Below are 17657 nucleotides of genomic sequence, written 5' to 3' on the forward strand. Positions count from 1 at the left end.
AATCTTTAATAAATCTCTCGCAAATATAAAACAAAATGTTAAGTTATTTGGTGTATAAAATAAACACCGCCAGCGTGTTGTTGTGTGTTAAATAATCTTTAGACAGATATTAAATATCTTTCCAGAAAACATTGTACTGTTGCTGCCTTTTTTATCTTAAAACAATATCACACATATATTCTTAATGTTTCACTATCTTGTAAATCAGATCACATCTTGTACTCTGATAAATATTGAATCAAATCTTAGCTTAGTAGCGGCATCTCTTCTTTTTTTTTACCCAATAAGCAAAAATCAGAAGAATAATTTTCCAATGAAGGTTAATCCTTATTTGGAATTGGATTAACTGGTTCAATTGACAAAGAGGAATCATAATACCTGAAGACTAAGAACACATAAAATTAGATTCCAGAACACTGGGTAGTAATAGAACTTCTTTTTTAAAAGATCAGGGTTTCTCTGGCCGTGATCTCATCCAGTTTCAAGGCATAAAAAGATGTCTTATCTCAAATAAGTTGCAATCTGACTATACCTAACAGACCGTTTCCTTTTCCTTATACTGCAGCCTGCTCAGGGCTGGAAGGAGGTATACATTTGTGCCATCCACTGGGATTCTCAGAGGAAATTTTTTCTGAGCCTGTCAATATTTACTCTTAAGCTGGTTTACGTCGGCAAAGCTTTCAGCCTTTCCGGAACGAAACCCTCGTTACAATTACGAGCCAAACCATTTGGAGGTGTGCCATTTACTTTGGTTGGCAGAGACTAGTCGGATGAATGTTTATGCTATATCTTGTCTCTAAAAATAAACATATCTCCGCCCAAAAGGTTCAAGGGATGTAAATCTTAGGGCATTCCGAATAATAGCCGCCGTATATTCACAGAGTTTGTCAACTGCTGAACAGATTGCCCAAGAGTTTGTCCAATGTGGTCTAAGCTGGTAACAGACATCACGCTCTTAAAACCTAACTATAAAAACTAGTTCTAACTCTTCGTGACACACCACGATGCTGTAATAACACAAACTTCAAAAGCTGGCCACATCAGCAATCTTTACCAATCTCATGTTTATTACGCGAGTTTTGGGAGGAACAGTGCAAACTGTTTTGTGGCTAGGGTGCCCACAAGGAAATCAAGGTCTTGTAGATGTGGCTACAAAATCTCTACGGAGGATAGCGAACTGTAATATGGAGTAAAAAATAAATGATTTAAAATTAACGTATAAATTATAAAGTCGAAAAAATTGTTTATATAAAAAAATCTTTTTGCTAGATTTATTGATATTGTTTTATGCGAACCCAGTGTTACTAAATGTTATGAACTAAACAAATGCAAGCAGAAATGTTGCAAGTGATCTTTTGATGTTTGATGTAGATAAGAGAAAAGAGATATAGGCTACAAGAAACTTACTGCAAAGTATATAAATTCTTAAAGGTGCTCAAAAGGTGCCTTTAAAAAATCGCCTACTGAATCCACGAGCAGAACGAACATTAAGAAACCAGTTTTATGTAATATTATTGTGACATTTTGAGATTATTTGTTGTTGTTTTTTTTTAAATTTAATTTAGTACATACCACGCAACTATTGTGACGATAAATTAGCTGCCTTTTATTAGGAAATAATTAGGTTATCCCAGCGTACTTAACCTACTGAAGTCAGCTGATCAACAAATGGAATATTGTCACCATTACACCTAAATATTTATTCAATATTTTCCTGTTTTTAAGGCGGATGTAGGACGAAACGTCAAAGAGTTGTATACTCCAACACCGCCCACACAACACTTCCTACATCAAGTGATCAGTGTTAGTGTGTGAAGACTTAAGTGTGACAAGGCAAGTTCGATGATCGTGTAAACTTTTATATTATCTACAGCCAGCATCTTTCCAATATCACAAAACATCTCTTCCACATTAAACTAGATCCAATTAGACGCCTTTTTTTCCAACACCTCCGCACTCAAAACTTAACTTTAAAAGTCAATTAAATGCGTGTATATCTCAATCCACTTTAAATTTTACCAAACAATCATTTGTATTGTATTGCATGGTCCACTGAAAAGAGTTTTGAATGTTTGTTATTACTAATTTTATGTTGTCAAGCTAAAATACAAAAAAAAAAATCTTAATTCTTCTGATTAATTACCTATTTGTTCAATCATTGTTTTTAAAGTATTTTTATTTTAGTCATAATCCTTAACTTTAACAGCTTCATCTTAATATAATGGCGATATAGGAAGGACTTAAAAGGGACTTTACAAAGGCAGCAGATGTTAAGACGATCGGATACGATAAATAATATTTTAATAACGTTTGAACTGTCAGTAATAATGACAGGGATGAGAGATTTTTACCAATTTCCGTCGTGATTTTTTTATTTCGATCAAGCTTTCGACCTAGGGCTGGGTCCTCTAAAAGAGCTTACTTAGATTAAATTTTGCTGACAGTCAACGTTGGTGTGTTATCTATTCTGACTTTTGAGGCCAACAGAGTGCATAATCAACAGTGGCGAACACGTATAGTGTAAAATACAGGTATATATTTCGATTGTTCATAACTATAAGCCCTGAAGGGACCTAGTCCCTAGGTAGAAAGCTAAATAAAAACATAAATATATGTAGAATATAAATAAAAAAGTTATGAACGAAATTGGCAATCTTTCTTCTTATTAACCAAGCGAAGCCTAATAAAGAAACATCCGGCGCCAGAGAGTTACTGTGAATTAACACTATTCGTTGTCCTCAGGAATTTCCTAACCCAATCTAAGAAGTCAGTCGAGAACAGAGTCGAAAGATGGATGGCAACGAGGTCTCTGAGTCAACGAGATCCAGAGATCATTGACAAGTGCCCTCTTAGAGTTAACAGCCATTCTTTCCTGTCAGGCTTGGAAGGACATATGCTTTTCCCCAAAAAGCGTGATAGTGACCTGATCATGAGGAAAGGCAAACCTTACCTTGAGAGCAGAGAGGTATTTATTTAGACTCCAAGGAAAGGAACATCCTAAATAAGCTGCACCCAAGCTTTCTTAGGGCTTTTAGGAATAGTTTCTGGGTAGTTACCAGGTGAGATATGCGAGAGTTACTCCTCTCCGAAGGAGTGTCTAATACCAGGAAGTGGTTATTTCATTCTAGCTCTCTGATTCCTAGGATTATTCAGAACAGTTTGGGTGGCCACCACGATTAGAGAGATAGACACGGGCCCTTACAACATCTTAAGAAGGGGTGTAACATTACAAATATCTGGAGTATCCCTAAATACAGGCTAGAATTTCTCCAGATGAGAGAGAGCTGTTTTCTTAATTAGGAATCATTCCTCAGAATATTTCAGTAGCGTTTAACCAGGAAATAGTTGTCTTTAACTCCCGACTTCATTTGGGCTTTCTAGACAGCTTAAGTTATCAGATGTTTTAGAGGAATTATCCAACGTTAATCGCATTAAGAGAATATCATCAAATTTTTTCGTATCTAATCTTATTCGTTGATCTAGGAATACTAATCAATTTCATCAATGGATTTAAACAATTAAATTTTAAAAAAACTTTAGAAAGAGGTCTAAGATTTAAAAAATGATTGTTCTAGAATGTTTTCAGTTAATATGAAAATCTGTAGGCAAATAACTTTGCCCTAAAAATAAAATAAATAAAACAATAATAAAGAGAAGAACAATAAAGTGGGCGTAATGACCGATGACAGTGAAATAATAGGAATCATTTATATTTTATAATCTTGTTTATCTAAATTTATTTTCCTGACCTGAAGAGTCCTTTTTATTTATTGATTTAGGAGTTTACACAGAATGTGTGACGTAGGACACTCGACAACTGAGGGCGTAGGGCTTTCAACTGGATTATAACAACTCACTTGTGTGGTCATTTTACTGCCAGCTGTAGATAATCAGAAAAATCTATTATTAACACTTACATAACTTATTCTCACCACAATTTACGTGATTAGATTTTCTTGTAACATATAATTTGATCTAAGAAGAAAGTTAGCTCACATAGTAAGTTACATGGTTACTTAGAATAAAAGCGTATTGAAGAAGAAACGTGATGCCATACGTAATATGCAAATTGAAATGAAATTTGGAGGTATTACGGAGAAATCGAAAAGCTTTCTTGAATTTCGGTAAGGCATTTACCTAATACTTTATTTTATATAGATGTTAAAACCAACCAACATACTGAAGAGTGCTCTTCAAAGAGAGCCTAATGTCTTACCTTCCTGAAAACACAGCTTTAGATGTTTCTTTTAAAAATTGTTTTAGATTCAGTTTAAATTGATATCAAACAGTTGTTCCTAAAAAAATTAGTCTTCCTTGAACGCTATCCAAGACAGGCAAATTTTTTAAAACCTCTTTTTTGGTATTAATTTCGGAAAAAGATGAAAAATAAAATATCTGCGCGCGGTTTCAATAATTTTTGTTTAAATAAATGTATAAATGAATTTAGCGGACATTTAAATTTTTTCTAACCCGATCCCAGAGGCTAACCTTAATATATAAGGAAATATACATGTATATAAGTTATAAATATATAAGGAAATTCACCAAAATTGTGCTCAAATTTTGATGAAATCTGTTTTCCAATCAACAAACACATGTCGTCTAATAAAAAAACATTTACAAATCGATAAGGAAGTTCTTTTTTTTAAAAAAAACTTACCGCACCAATTGAAGACAATGAATTCCATCTTCAGGATATTTTGGGCAAAAATAAATGAAAATTTTAATTGGTTGCATCAGCATTTAAAACTGAATAAAAATTTAAAATGTTACTTCTTCCTGTTCACATTATTTATTCAAGAAATGTATTCCTTTTTTTCCATCATTTTTTGGAAGAACGTACAGAGTTCAAAATAATGATACGTCATAAAGATAAGCCTAAAAAAAACAGACAAGATGTTGGTCAAAAGATGGCTGCTAGTTTGAAGAAAAACGAACACATCCAGATGTATTGATTGATAGAAATCCAATTTTTACAGCTGTTCAAAAAGAAAATGGCCTTTTTTAAAATGTTTTCGACTGAGCAAACATTTGGGCAACCATCTGATAGAACGATGACAGAATGGATTAATAAAACCAAATCTATTTCTACCAAAAAAAACTGGCTTCGGGCAAGTGTCAGTGATCGTTTACAGGCGTTTGTAAAGTGTCCAACATTTAAATGTGTTATAAACCTGTGGGTTCACTAAAACCATAGTTACTAACAAAAAGTTACTTTGCTTGCCCTAAATGTGTTGTGAAGTTTAATACAAGAATTTTTTGTACGATTATAAGCGAAATACGAGTACGCAAGGATGCTGAGATTCACGTAAAAGAGTCGTTAATCTAATTCTATCTTAGAAGTGTAGTACATCTACTAACTGCGCAAGCTCTTTGACGGAGTTCTCAATGTCCATCCAACCTCGCGATAGTCAGATAAGAAAACATTACTCCGAAGGAAGCGCATGATTTCCGCTAGCCCGTCTCACAATCTACGGACAAAGGCGAAGAAAGAAAGGCAATGTTGGTTAAGGTGAATGCAAGACAAGGGAGGTCAGCGAAATGTATTCCCACTGACCGTCATTTTCCTATTAGTCGCTTCAAGAAGCAGAGAATCCGGATTACACCGTGAGGAGGTGCTGGTTGTCTTGACTTATTGCTTATAATAGTCGTATCATAGACATCATTGAATAATTATTTGAGAAACCATCCTGAATTCGCGCAATGTAAAGGATGAGAAGTTTTCTCTTTAATTTCATTCATCCTTTGACTTCCTATCGTTCTGTTTGCAGTTTATTACATCAGTATTAGTTTTTCCAATTAGAAAATGTGGCGAGTTCCTACGCATGGGCAATTAAATAAATTAATTGTATTTCTACCAACTGTAGAAGAGCTACAACTTCGGGGGGAAAGTTTTCTTTTAGAAAATACACTATTGGATGCCTTCAAGATACGTCACCGTTCCTGCTATGTATGATATTGAGAGACATAAAGTTAAATAACATTAAAAAACCATGAAAAAAATAATAATAATTAAAAACAAAAAATATATGAAAATAAAAAACGCATTGGTCCAGTTTAATAGCTATCCACGCGCCACAAACAAGGGCATACGACTGTGAATGAAGATTCCAGAAGGTCCGGTATGTTAAGAATGTTCCCTATCTCTATGGGGTTCCCAGTTATTATTTATAATGAGAAAGGGGAAGATAATGTCGTAACATTAACACAACGATCTATTTTTAAACGATAGATTCTTCTAATTAATGGCGATCAGACGTTATGATTTTAGTTACTACCATATGTTCCACAATAATCAAATAAAAGTGAACAAATAAATAACGATCAGCAAACAATATTGTAAGTTGTGTGACAATGTTAACCTCAATAAATAGTTGGAGACCATTGTAACTGCAGTGGTTCAATAGTTTTTTAAACATTTATTTTATTTTCCTATGATTCATCCCCTTATATACCGTTAATTGTATCTATTGTGTATTTACATACTGGTAAGTATTTTTTCTCTATACATTGCACCTGTTCGTTATGTGTATAGTTAGATTCCCTTCTCATCTATAATTATTTATGTTGAGTTGATTTATAACGCGTTAATGAGCTTGTATTTTGTACAAAGTGTGTTGAAAACACTTCTATACCCACCTTTTATTAATTGTAAAACATCATCATTTCATGTTAACTAATACATTTTTTCGAAGCTGTTAGATGTTGTTGCCGTTATTACATGCCGACAAAACTACCAAATGAATCTAAACTTGTATCGAATTCCAAGTAGAAGAATGAGGCATTTAAAAGGTAGCGGAAATAGAGTGACGTTGATAGTCAGCTTGTGTTTTGCCAATGTTACGAGGCCTCTCTTCAATTGTTTTGATTCGAAATCTGCCATTAGGGAATCTTTTCTGGAAGAAATGACTTCACAGCATTCATCACTATAGATGATTGCGGACAGAAGTTGTCATTTTAAAATTGCTGATTCAGAGTTTAGGCAGGGTGTAAGCTAATTCTTTCAAGTAAATCTCTTCTCGTGGATCATTTTACTTGTGCTTCGTGATTAAGAAGGTTTTTGCACAAACTTAGCATCCCTTTTGTATGGTTTTTAGGGCATTAAAGAACCCATATGGTAGAGTGTTTTGGAACGCGAGAGAAGTACTTGGGTTCCTCGTGCTTATTTCCGTCAAAAATTCATTTAATTTTCCAGATTCGCCTCTAGATCATTTATTTAATGCGCCAACTACAGTTGGTATTACAGTTGGTTTAATACGCCACCATACTTCATTTTCAACCATAAAACCTTTTTACCATTTTGTTGAATGAAAATTCAAACTTGTTATTTCGTCTATACATAATCATAAATCGTATTAGCGTTATTTTGTAAGTGTGTCGGGAGAATGTGTTAAATGATTCCTCAACGATCCCATAAGAACGTCCGAGATTTAGGGCACTCTAACTGATAAGTCCTACAACATTCGGCTCAGCTATCCGAGTCGATTCTGTTCTAGAAAAGATAGAATCACTTTTTTCTTGAAAAAAAAGCATGGTTATTGTTTTTTGGCAGTGACAAAACTCTTAGATACATCTGAACGTCTTGGAAATCAGACATTTGGCCTGAATCTATATCAAAAGTCCTTTAAATTTAGGCTTGAAAATCTTTACGTTTCTCATATAAGCCTTGCTTCTGCTGATTATATCGTATAGACCAAACATTGAAACAGGAGAATCTGACGATGGCCAATCATTTTCAAATTTCCCGAACGATTATGGAATAACTTTTTTCAAAATTACACGTACTCAAACAATGAGAAAATAATTTTTGTTTTTATTAAGGCAATGATTTGGTCTATAAAATTTACTAATTGTCAAACTATTTCAAGTGAATGTTACAAGTTATTCAGAATTTTACAATAAACTTTCTCAATTAATCTAGATCTGACCCAGATTCTAGTGAACATGACCCAATTGTGGCGGTTGTAATACAAAATTTTATTTCAATTAAAACTTTTATCTTATTATCTTAAATTAGTACATATCTTTGAAGGCCTATAAAACAAAATATATGTATATTAACGTATTGTACAATTTTCTATTGCTGAAATCATAAACGGATCAATGATCTATTTTTACTAAAGTATGTTTTGCAGTGACTGGATAAATAAAGAACGTCTTAAAGTAATATGGTGTAAGACGACTTAATAAGAAATTATATTTTTGTAAAAACAAAGGTTGTGGAACTTAGAACTGGAGTCACGCAATTGGTAGATTAAAGAGGTAGGTATGGTTTTACCATAAATCGTAATGTCTAGGGATTGAAATAACCGTAAAAATTTGTCTGATTCCATTTTAACAAACAGTTCTTAGATTTCTTGGACCTATATCTTATTAGCTGTTACGTCAAAAAGGTTTTCTTTTTTGTTTCCTGAAGCCAGAAGCGCCAAGAGCCTTTTTAGTCCTTACGCTGAGAGTTGGGTTTGGTGAAATCCTTAGATGTTTAAGGGTGCTCTACCTGCGAATGCGATCATAAATAAGTCGTGTAGATACCTACCAATCGCCTCCGACCACTTATTATACAGTCGTAAAACCTGCCAGAGTAAAATAATTTAAAACATGTCAGTTTTTTACTGAATTTGAATGTTTGAATGTCAAGAATTGTAGTGAGAGAAAATCGACCAAGTGTTCAAAATCGGATTGTTTTATTTCCTGTACATAGGTTTTCTCGACAACTCTGGAACCTCGTGTTGTAATAATTTATTTAATATTCAAGGATGTTAAATAATTAATATGTGTAATGATAAAGGTTGAATTACCCATTAAAATATGCATGAACTAGAGTCACGTCACGTGATTGTGTATCAAGGGTGCAATACATAATTATACAAAATAATCTCTACTTAATTTACAGTGCAGCCACTTTTATCTTCGCTTTACCATACATTATGACATATTTAATTTATTAATTAATTTTAAAGATTAGTTTTGTTTAATGAAATAACATAAAGGATGGGCAGACATTTGGGAAATTTAATTTAAAAAAGTCTAATAATAAAATTTATTTCCTTTAGCGAGAAATATTGCTGTTATTCTAGTAAAGTGAATAATTATATTTTAGCACGCTAAATGGCAACAAATTGAACAGGCGCGAGGTTACTTTATTGTTCCGTTATGCTAGCTTGAATGCATCAATATTTTAATTGATCTCTTTATTTATTAAAAGTGATTATTAGAATTTTGTTTCGTCTTTGAAAGAGTTTAAAGAACTCATTTGCCATTTCCTTTCTTTCCCATTTAACACAACCTAGATCATTATGTTTTATGTATGTTATCAATCGTTATGTTTTATTTCTCTGATTTCCTTCCATTAGATCTCGCCCTGCCTTTCTATTCAGCATCCATTAATAGTTTCTTCTTCTTCCATATTGTGACTACTCAACGAGTTTTTACTTAATTTAGTTTTTTTTTTGTTATCATTGTTTCATTTCGAACAGAGGTTCTCAGTTTGAGCGATCTTGGGATGCTGTGATAAATTAAAATGTTCTTACTAGGCGATTGCAGATGAATCAAAGCGTTAAGCTATTTTTTAATATCGACGAAAAGATGGAATATAAAACAGTATTCTCTCGATTCAGATATGGCATGTCATGTGCTATGCCCTGTTTTCACTGTAGTTCTCTTTTAATGTTTGGTAAAAAAATGAAGTTTGATTTTTCATTAATTTAGTTAAACTTTAGGGTTTGAATTTACGTGGGAGATATGCAATTAGTAGAGCCAAAACCGCCGCTTTGAAATTATTAACAAAATTAATGAAATCGTCAAGATGTAAAAACTGATTAAAAAATGTAATTCTTGTTCCAGAAAGTGTTTTATTACAAAAATAATGTAATATTTCTTTTTAATACAAACAAAAAAACCATTTTCACTCCCTTTCGAAGTAATTTTACATTTTCATCTTATTTTTTAATTCAATCATCACACCTTCATTGTAATCATTGCACAGTTTAGAATATTAACCGAACAACAATCATCTCTGCTATTGTATGTTTTCTAAGAAAATTACTTCTGTGTATATACTACACACTACTGTATGTATGTATACATTCTAAAACAATAAAGAACATTGTAGCCAGCAAGTTATTTAATAATGTGGGTGACATATTGAATAATGCTGACCACAGCGTGTTTATTCTTCTTAAAACTGTAACTCGAGTCACAATAATTACTCACTAGTATTGCGTTCAACATGATCACGGTTTTAATTATTTAATTAGTAAATTTACTTAATTCTAGATTAATTGTAATATAAGCGAAATTCTACTGATTGAGGCAATTTTTCTACTTTTTCTATATTTGTCAACTACTTTTGTGGCCAGGGCTGAAATAAACAAGAAGGGTAGCCTTCATTTGGAAATTGAAACGTAAAATACAAGGGAAAATCACGGAATTGGCTTCCAGTTCGTCTAGATTTCTATTTTTTCTGTCTCTGTCACTTACTTTTATGGCCAGGGTTAAAATAAACAAGAAGGGTTGCCTTCATTTGGATAATGAAAGGTAAAATACAAGGAAAACCACCGAATTGGCTTCCAGTTCGTCTAGATTTCTACTTTTTCTGTCTCTATCATCTACTTTTATGGCCAGGATTAAAATAAACATAAAGTGTTGCCTCCAGGACTTGTTCTTATTAACAATTTTCATATGTTTTGCATTATGGACGTTTGCCTTAAAGGTTGGTGTGCTTTCCATCCTGAATGTTTAGGGACCTGAAGATGCCCCTAGATCGAAAGCATGGCATTAATTCAAGTAAAAAATTATGACTGAAATAATCTTTTTTTTTTCTCCTTGAAACAATGAAGAAATCGTTAAACATTTAAAACAAAGTGGAATCTGATTTCTGGTAATTTTTTACATCATTGTAAGTATTATGAGGCATGATGCTGACTACAGTTCAACGGTGTAATCATACTCGTACTTTAGTTCTTACTATAGCTGCATTAGAACCAATTGTTTACGATTGTTTAAGTGCAACTAAACGTCTGCCGACAATTTTAGATTAGAATTGTAATAATTACATTTACTGGAGATTAAATTTTCGCGTAACACCTAGCATTTGTCTATGCAAAAAGTTGTAGTTTGCAAAACTGTCAGATGATTATTTTTGTCTGAGTAGATAACAAAACTTATAATGTGCAATTGCATCAGAGGAAAGTGTGTTTATATTTCTTTTCTTGTTTCTTTCTGTGTTTAAACATCTGTGTGCGAAATAAATGCAACTTTCAAGTACATACCGTAGTTCATGGTGTCCAATCCAAGACTGTCCACTTTGGTGGGCAAATTGTATCTTGGAATGAACATGTGAGCGAAATGAGCATGCGTGCCAACACCTTGGCAACACGCGACACGATTCTACTACAAACCTCACACTCAGAGTCTGACAAACCTCCCCTTCTCGCAATCTTTCTTTCTTTCTCCTCTGAATAGACTGTTAGCTTCGTTGAAGTTCTTGAAGGCGTACGGAAAAGTAGTAGGTGGCCTAAGAGGTTTGTCATAGTTTAACCTTTCACCCTTCCAAAGCTGGTTAATACCTTGCAATAATCTACTCTAAACATTATCTCTTTTTTCTCAATACGCTCTACGAACACATCAGACATACTTTCACTTCTAGCTTCTTATAAACAATTCATCATTTGTCATACAGGCATGATAGGACTCCATCATGTCCTAGTTTTGCTCCAATATACCACTTTCCTCATCATAATTCAGTTTTTCTAATAGAATGAATACTCATTTCTTATAATCTAGCCTAGTTAATAGAAAACTCTATGTGAGGTGACCTAATTCTGAGTCACTTACCTAGAAAATGAACGCATACAAGCATTTTAAAAAAGAACTCATTTCTCTTTTGGTGCAATTCAACATTCCGAAAAAGAGGTAACCAAATGAAAAATTGAGACGAGTTTTGGTGAAGAGGTTTATGAGATTATTGTAAGTGAGAGGTCACCAGTTCGGAAGATCTGCGGATAAATACTACTATGTATATTTGTATAAAACGGTAAAGTACCCCATTTAGATCGCCTAATTTGGCAGACGGAAGTTGAGGCTCGCCAAGGAAAAATAGTCCTCGCTGGGGTTATGACAATTATGTCATTCTTAGCCATTCTGGACAACAGTAAAAATGGAATGTCCACAATGCAATGAAAGTACAAGAAACTAATTGACGCTAAAAATGACACAAAAGCGTTCAGAACAAAATATGAAAAGACTTTTTTTATATCTGTCACAAAATCATTTTTGGTCAAAATTTATAAAGGCTTTTTGTGGAAGTCAAATGTCCTCTAAGCCCAACTTCACTAAGAAAGGCAACTTACTCTGAGGAGACGCAGTCACCGCTCAAGAGAGGAGAGTATATCCTCTACTACAAAACAGGCTTTCTGACAATGCCTAAGCCACTAATCTCACGTTATTCAGGAAAAGTATCTTTCTCCGATGGGGCGCCTAGTTCCCAGTAGAGTAACCACTATGCCTTCCTTGGACTGTGCGAAAAGAAGTACTGGGAAGAGAGTGGTTTTGGGGCCATTGTGCTCCCTATCTCTTTATCCTCCATTCTATTTCCCTATGGAACTTCCCGAGATATTCCGAGGAGGACTCCCTTCGGCCACTTCTTAGAAAGATTATGAAGTGTGAGATTGAAGATGTGCTATTCTTCAATACCGTGGGCTTCCTCCTACAAGTTTAGGTCTACTAGTGCAGATAGAGTTCAGATTTTGCTCCTTCTCCCCTCTGTGTGAGTATCTAAACAATTTTCATTCACGCTGCTGAGGACGTAAATCTCAGAATACATTGGAAACTGTTCATTTTGGTTGCTCTAATTAAATATCACAAATCTCTCTGATTTGATTCAGAAGACTAGTATTGTTTAATGTTCCAAAAAGAAGATGAAAAGAGGAAGCCGTGAGTGGAGCTGAAGAGTGGCTAAAAGGAAGACGACAAGGTCGATCTGTACACGATGAAGGGAGTTTGAAGGCAAACGCACATCCTGATAAATAGAGATCCATTTAGAGCGACCCCACGGACAGACGGACGGTCGGCTATGTCAAGCCCACGCGTTGGATCGTACAGTTTCCTGGAAAGAGAACGACCGCTAACGGAACTTGTGCACTTCTTGTCCAGCCGGAAAGTGAGTTTTATTCCTTTCTTGGCCGCACATTGCCATATTCTCTCAGCTTCTCTATAAGGAGTGCCGCTGAAAGGTATTTTACACACAGGTAGGCCACTTTCAACATTCTGCTGACAATAATAAAGTTCTAGCTATTGTTTCGTTGGTGTGTACAAGGGTATGTTGATCTTTTATCTTCATTTTGTAGACGTTTCTTCTTTCTTTCTTTTATTTTAAATAAATATAATTTAAAATTATTGCTATTTTAAATGTTTCTATTGTAATTTCTACGTCTAGACAGTTAGATAATTCAAAAAACTGAAAATACACTATTCTACCAAACTTTATTTATTTTTTACAGCACTTTTCGTGACGGTCCTAACAAATTAATTCGCAGCTGTCCTGTGAAGTTATAAAATTAAAGATTAATTAATCTTAATTTATTGATTACCATCTCTCACTCATTGATCGTGCAGGGTTTGGGTTCTGAGTTTTCACCAGGTAAGATGCTCTGAATACTTTAAAAATTGGTCTGCAGTTACAATTTGTACTGGAGAATGTTCATCTTTTTTTGGTGACTGATTCATTAATTCGAAGGGAAGAAAGAATATTGCCGATTTCAAGCATAATTTTTATATTTCTTTTTATTGCCAAGCTTTCCATAAGATAAGATATTGTCAAAATATTGCTAAGTTTAGATAACCTAATTCCTGGATCGAAGCTTGGCAATAAAACAAATAATGATTGAGATTGGCAATAATCTTTCTTCCCCTAAAATTTAGATATTTGAGATTGTTTTGTAAAAATTTCATTGCGGTTAAGATCCTCCAAATTTTGCAACAATGAAATAAATAAAAAGATGTTGGACAATATCTAAGTACCGGAAGTGCCACTCTACTGAATTAATTTTTCAATTTACTAAGAGAACATTTGCGACTGCATCAAATTTTTCTGAAGAAACATCTCCAAAGGGTGGAACTAGTCAATTCAGAGCTTCAACCGCCTCATGCATCCTATTTGCATTTTTCCTGCACTCTTAGTTTGCGATATACTTTTGGTACTTGAGATGAAAGAAGACGATATTGCATAAAGTACTGGTTGGGGGATTTTATGAAAGAGGAGAGATTCTGCTGTCCTCATTCACAAGAGTCACAAGCTTCTTTGTGCAAATCTAATATAATCCCATGAGTTCGCAATATGTTCCTGGAGAAGTAGCTATGAACAGTAAAAAGTTCATTCTGGGGCTCACTTTGTCAGGTTCTAGCGGTGTATACCCAGATGCGAAAACGCGAAATGTTCAGAAAGGGTTAGTTTCTAGTGTCCTTAATACGTAAGCCCCACTACCTCGTCACAAGGTTGGACACAAGGTGGGGTCAAGGCAGAAAGAGCCAGGGCCGTAAAAAGGGCGAAAATAAGAATTCTGGACTATCCCTAGAGAAGAAGATGAAGAAAACATTGTTTAAGGTGAAGACATGAATATTTAAAAGATGCAGGAAGGCGGTTGCTGCTCCTTCTTCTTCTTACCAGCAGATGAGATGCACTGTCTTGTATCCTGGAAACAAATGAGATAAACGCAACTACGAAGGTTATAGAAACGAAGCTGCAGATGTTTGGCGCGAACAAGCGCGGGAAGAGGCGACGGCGGAAAAGATGAAATTAATCACCGACAGATACAGATGTTGAGTACGACCGAACTAGCGGATTGATCTATTTTTTTTTTTTACTTTTGGACTCAAGGGACCACAAAACATGAAAACTTAAGCCCGATTAAAATTCTTCTTTTGCAGTAACAAAAGAATGTTGAAAACAGAAGAATAAAGAACCACCTTTCAGAAGACTTTACCCACTTATTACTTCTTAATCTACAGAATTCCTCATTTGAGAAATACTACTTCAGATAAATGAATAACAAAATTGAATAACGAAGACCAAACAGTTGCATATGGTATTTACTTGAAACAGTTAGAACCAGCTATAACCACAAACGGCTTACAAATACTTCTTTCCACCAGGAGTCTAGCGGATCGGATGGAATTGATTGACAGGTCGTCCCAACATTTCTTGCACTTCTAATATCCACCACCCAGCTGTTCTCTCTGACTTGACAGATAATCGTATCCCATACAGGGTGTGTACCAGGTAGTCAACTGAATCTTCTACTCTTGTCTACACACTCCTCCAAGATAGTGACCGGCTGGCTGGTCAAAGCACTCCTCAGCTTCACTCTCCCCTTACATTATGTATATTTTTAATGTATTATACATTACTCGTATTCCAACCAACCAGCACTTTATAACTATATTAAAGTCTATATAATAAATAAATAAAACAGAATTATAGGTAATAAATATTAAATGTGCTTAGAATAAAACGTCCTTACCAAACTGGGCGCCACATTATTATCACAATCTAATGCCAATATTTATGCAATCTCACACATTAATTTCTTATATCCTTCTTTATACATATATTTAAAATATTCTTATATATGAATTACAAGAATATGTAACTACGTCACTAGATATTCCCGATGTACATATTAACTAGCGTAATAACTTAATCGCTTGAATTATTGCGAAGATAAATATTATAAATGTATATATTTATCGATTCTCTAATCTTAGAAAAGAAATTATGCCATTTTCAAGAATAGTTGGTAAACTTCTGTTTTAATTTCACTGCAATAGGTGAAGAGGAAGTATAGCAATCGTGCAGATTTTCTATTTCAAGCTCTTACCGGAAATATTGGCTTTGACGTCCTCTGAATCCAAAAAAAAGAAAAAGTTTTCCACATATTGGTCAGTATAACGCAAATATGGAAAATCTCATTAACGTTATGCTCTCCTGATACTAATTTGCGTTTTACCACGCGCATGGACACGAATTTTAATTAAATTATTTATTAAATTTGATTTTAGGGGTATAAGTGGCCATCATGGGGGGCGACCCCGCAATGAGCATTTGGACAAAATCAGACAACTGGAAGTGCCAATCTATTGGAATCGATTCTTCGGCTCTTTGAGGATTTCTTGAAAACTTCTACGATTGTCTTCAAACGTAATTTGCTTACTGCCCATAATTAGCTCTTCCTTAGACTCGCAACTTTTTTTTACACTAGATTTAGTTCATAAGAGAACAAATAATATAGAAATTAAATTGACAATTTTTTAAATGAAGAATAAATAATGTAATAAAAATTATTAAACTAACGAATGAGTAATTTAATAATTAAATTCACAAGTTTTCTTAAAAATGATAGATGCATTATTCCTTTTAAAAGTATCCAAAAAACATATAAAAAATATTTAATTAATATCCGTGCCCATGCGCGTGGTAAAACTACAATTTGTATCAGGAGTGTATAACGTCAAAGGAGCTCAATGAAAAATATGGAAGAATGTCAGCCAATTAGAAATCAGCAGGGTGAGTATCTCCATTTTGTAGAATGTACAATAGATTCAGCCAATCCGCATCAAGTATCAAAATTGCAAAATAGAGAGCAGACTTACTGGTTTCTGATTTGCTGATAATGACCCTTCCATGCTGCCGCGCCTTCTTACTAAGAGTTTACATTGAGCTCCTACTACATAATGTTCTACTGATGCAGGAAGTACATTTTACCGGACTTTTGAAATTTTTCCTCAAATAATAATAAATGAATTTTCAAAATTGCATTGTTTAGTATAATTAAATTAAAATTATTCTCTATTAATTATTATTTGTTAACTTAAAATAAAAAAATACATTAATGTAATGTATTTAAGAATGAAAATGTAAAAAAACAAACAAATTTCAACGTAGAATACTTAATCACTTCGTTAAAAAAGAGGACCACTTTAACAGTGAGAGCGTTTCCAAAAAGCGATTCAAGCCTGCCGAAAAAAAAAGCAATTTATTAATTTTTCGCTATACATGAAAGCCGTACGTACTCAGATCAGCTTTCTGAGGTTTCCACAGTTTTATCGACAGTCACCAATGGGTTCCATTTGAAGTTCGATACACCATCCATTAGAATTTTCTCTCAATTTGAAACTTCTTCACACAGAAGAAGTGGAGAGCTGAGATGTTATACTCCTTAGCAGGAATAAAGCATGGATAATATTAGTTTTTTAAGTACAAATACTAAATTTCAATAAAATTCAAATACATGTAAATTGAGGCCAAAGAAAATTGTATAAGCGTTCACACCAGAATATTTTTATATTCAGCAGATATACACTTATCTAGAATGAAGGTACATTACATAAAAAAACGAAAACTATTTAATAATGCAATTTATTTCCGGTATGCAAAGTGGGGCAAATGAAATATTGACGTTAGAGGCAGGCCAGACACTCCAGTTAGCCCTTATTGTACCTATAGAAAGCTAGCGTAATGTACTATGTTCGTGAACACTATGTCTACAGGCTAGATGTTTGTAAATATAATTACCTATTCAAACACCTGCATTCTCTAACATGCACCACACAACGCAGTGCACTGATTTCTTTTTTGCTTCGTACAAAACCTATTTTAATAA

General features: G+C 34.0%; 1 protein-coding gene and 1 long non-coding RNA gene across 3 annotated transcripts in view; one reads left to right on the forward strand and one right to left on the reverse strand.

Annotated features, from left to right (window-relative positions):
• Positions 1 to 11321, reverse strand: part of LOC141447126 (uncharacterized) — a 31842-nt gene extending 20521 nt beyond the window's left edge. The window contains exon 1 of one of the 2 annotated variants that reach the window (XM_074114346.1): positions 11271 to 11321. The gene's annotated coding sequence lies outside the window, so the exon portion shown is untranslated. Of the gene's footprint in view, positions 1 to 4660; positions 4865 to 11270 lie in introns of those variants that run through there. The other variant, XM_074114363.1, reaches the window with a different exon arrangement.
• On the forward strand, positions 5219 to 16344 carry LOC141447194 (uncharacterized). The gene is made up of 5 exons (XR_012454204.1): positions 5219 to 6488; positions 8136 to 8262; positions 13500 to 13639; positions 15826 to 15936; positions 16057 to 16344. It is a non-coding gene; the product is annotated as an uncharacterized lncRNA (long non-coding RNA).
• The last annotated feature ends 1313 nt before the right edge of the window (positions 16345 to 17657 follow it).

This window comes from Rhodnius prolixus, unplaced genomic scaffold (genome assembly GCF_049639745.1).
Source record: "Rhodnius prolixus isolate KJV_2025 unplaced genomic scaffold, Rpr scaffold_1, whole genome shotgun sequence".
Taxonomy (NCBI): Eukaryota; Metazoa; Arthropoda; class Insecta; order Hemiptera; family Reduviidae; genus Rhodnius; species Rhodnius prolixus.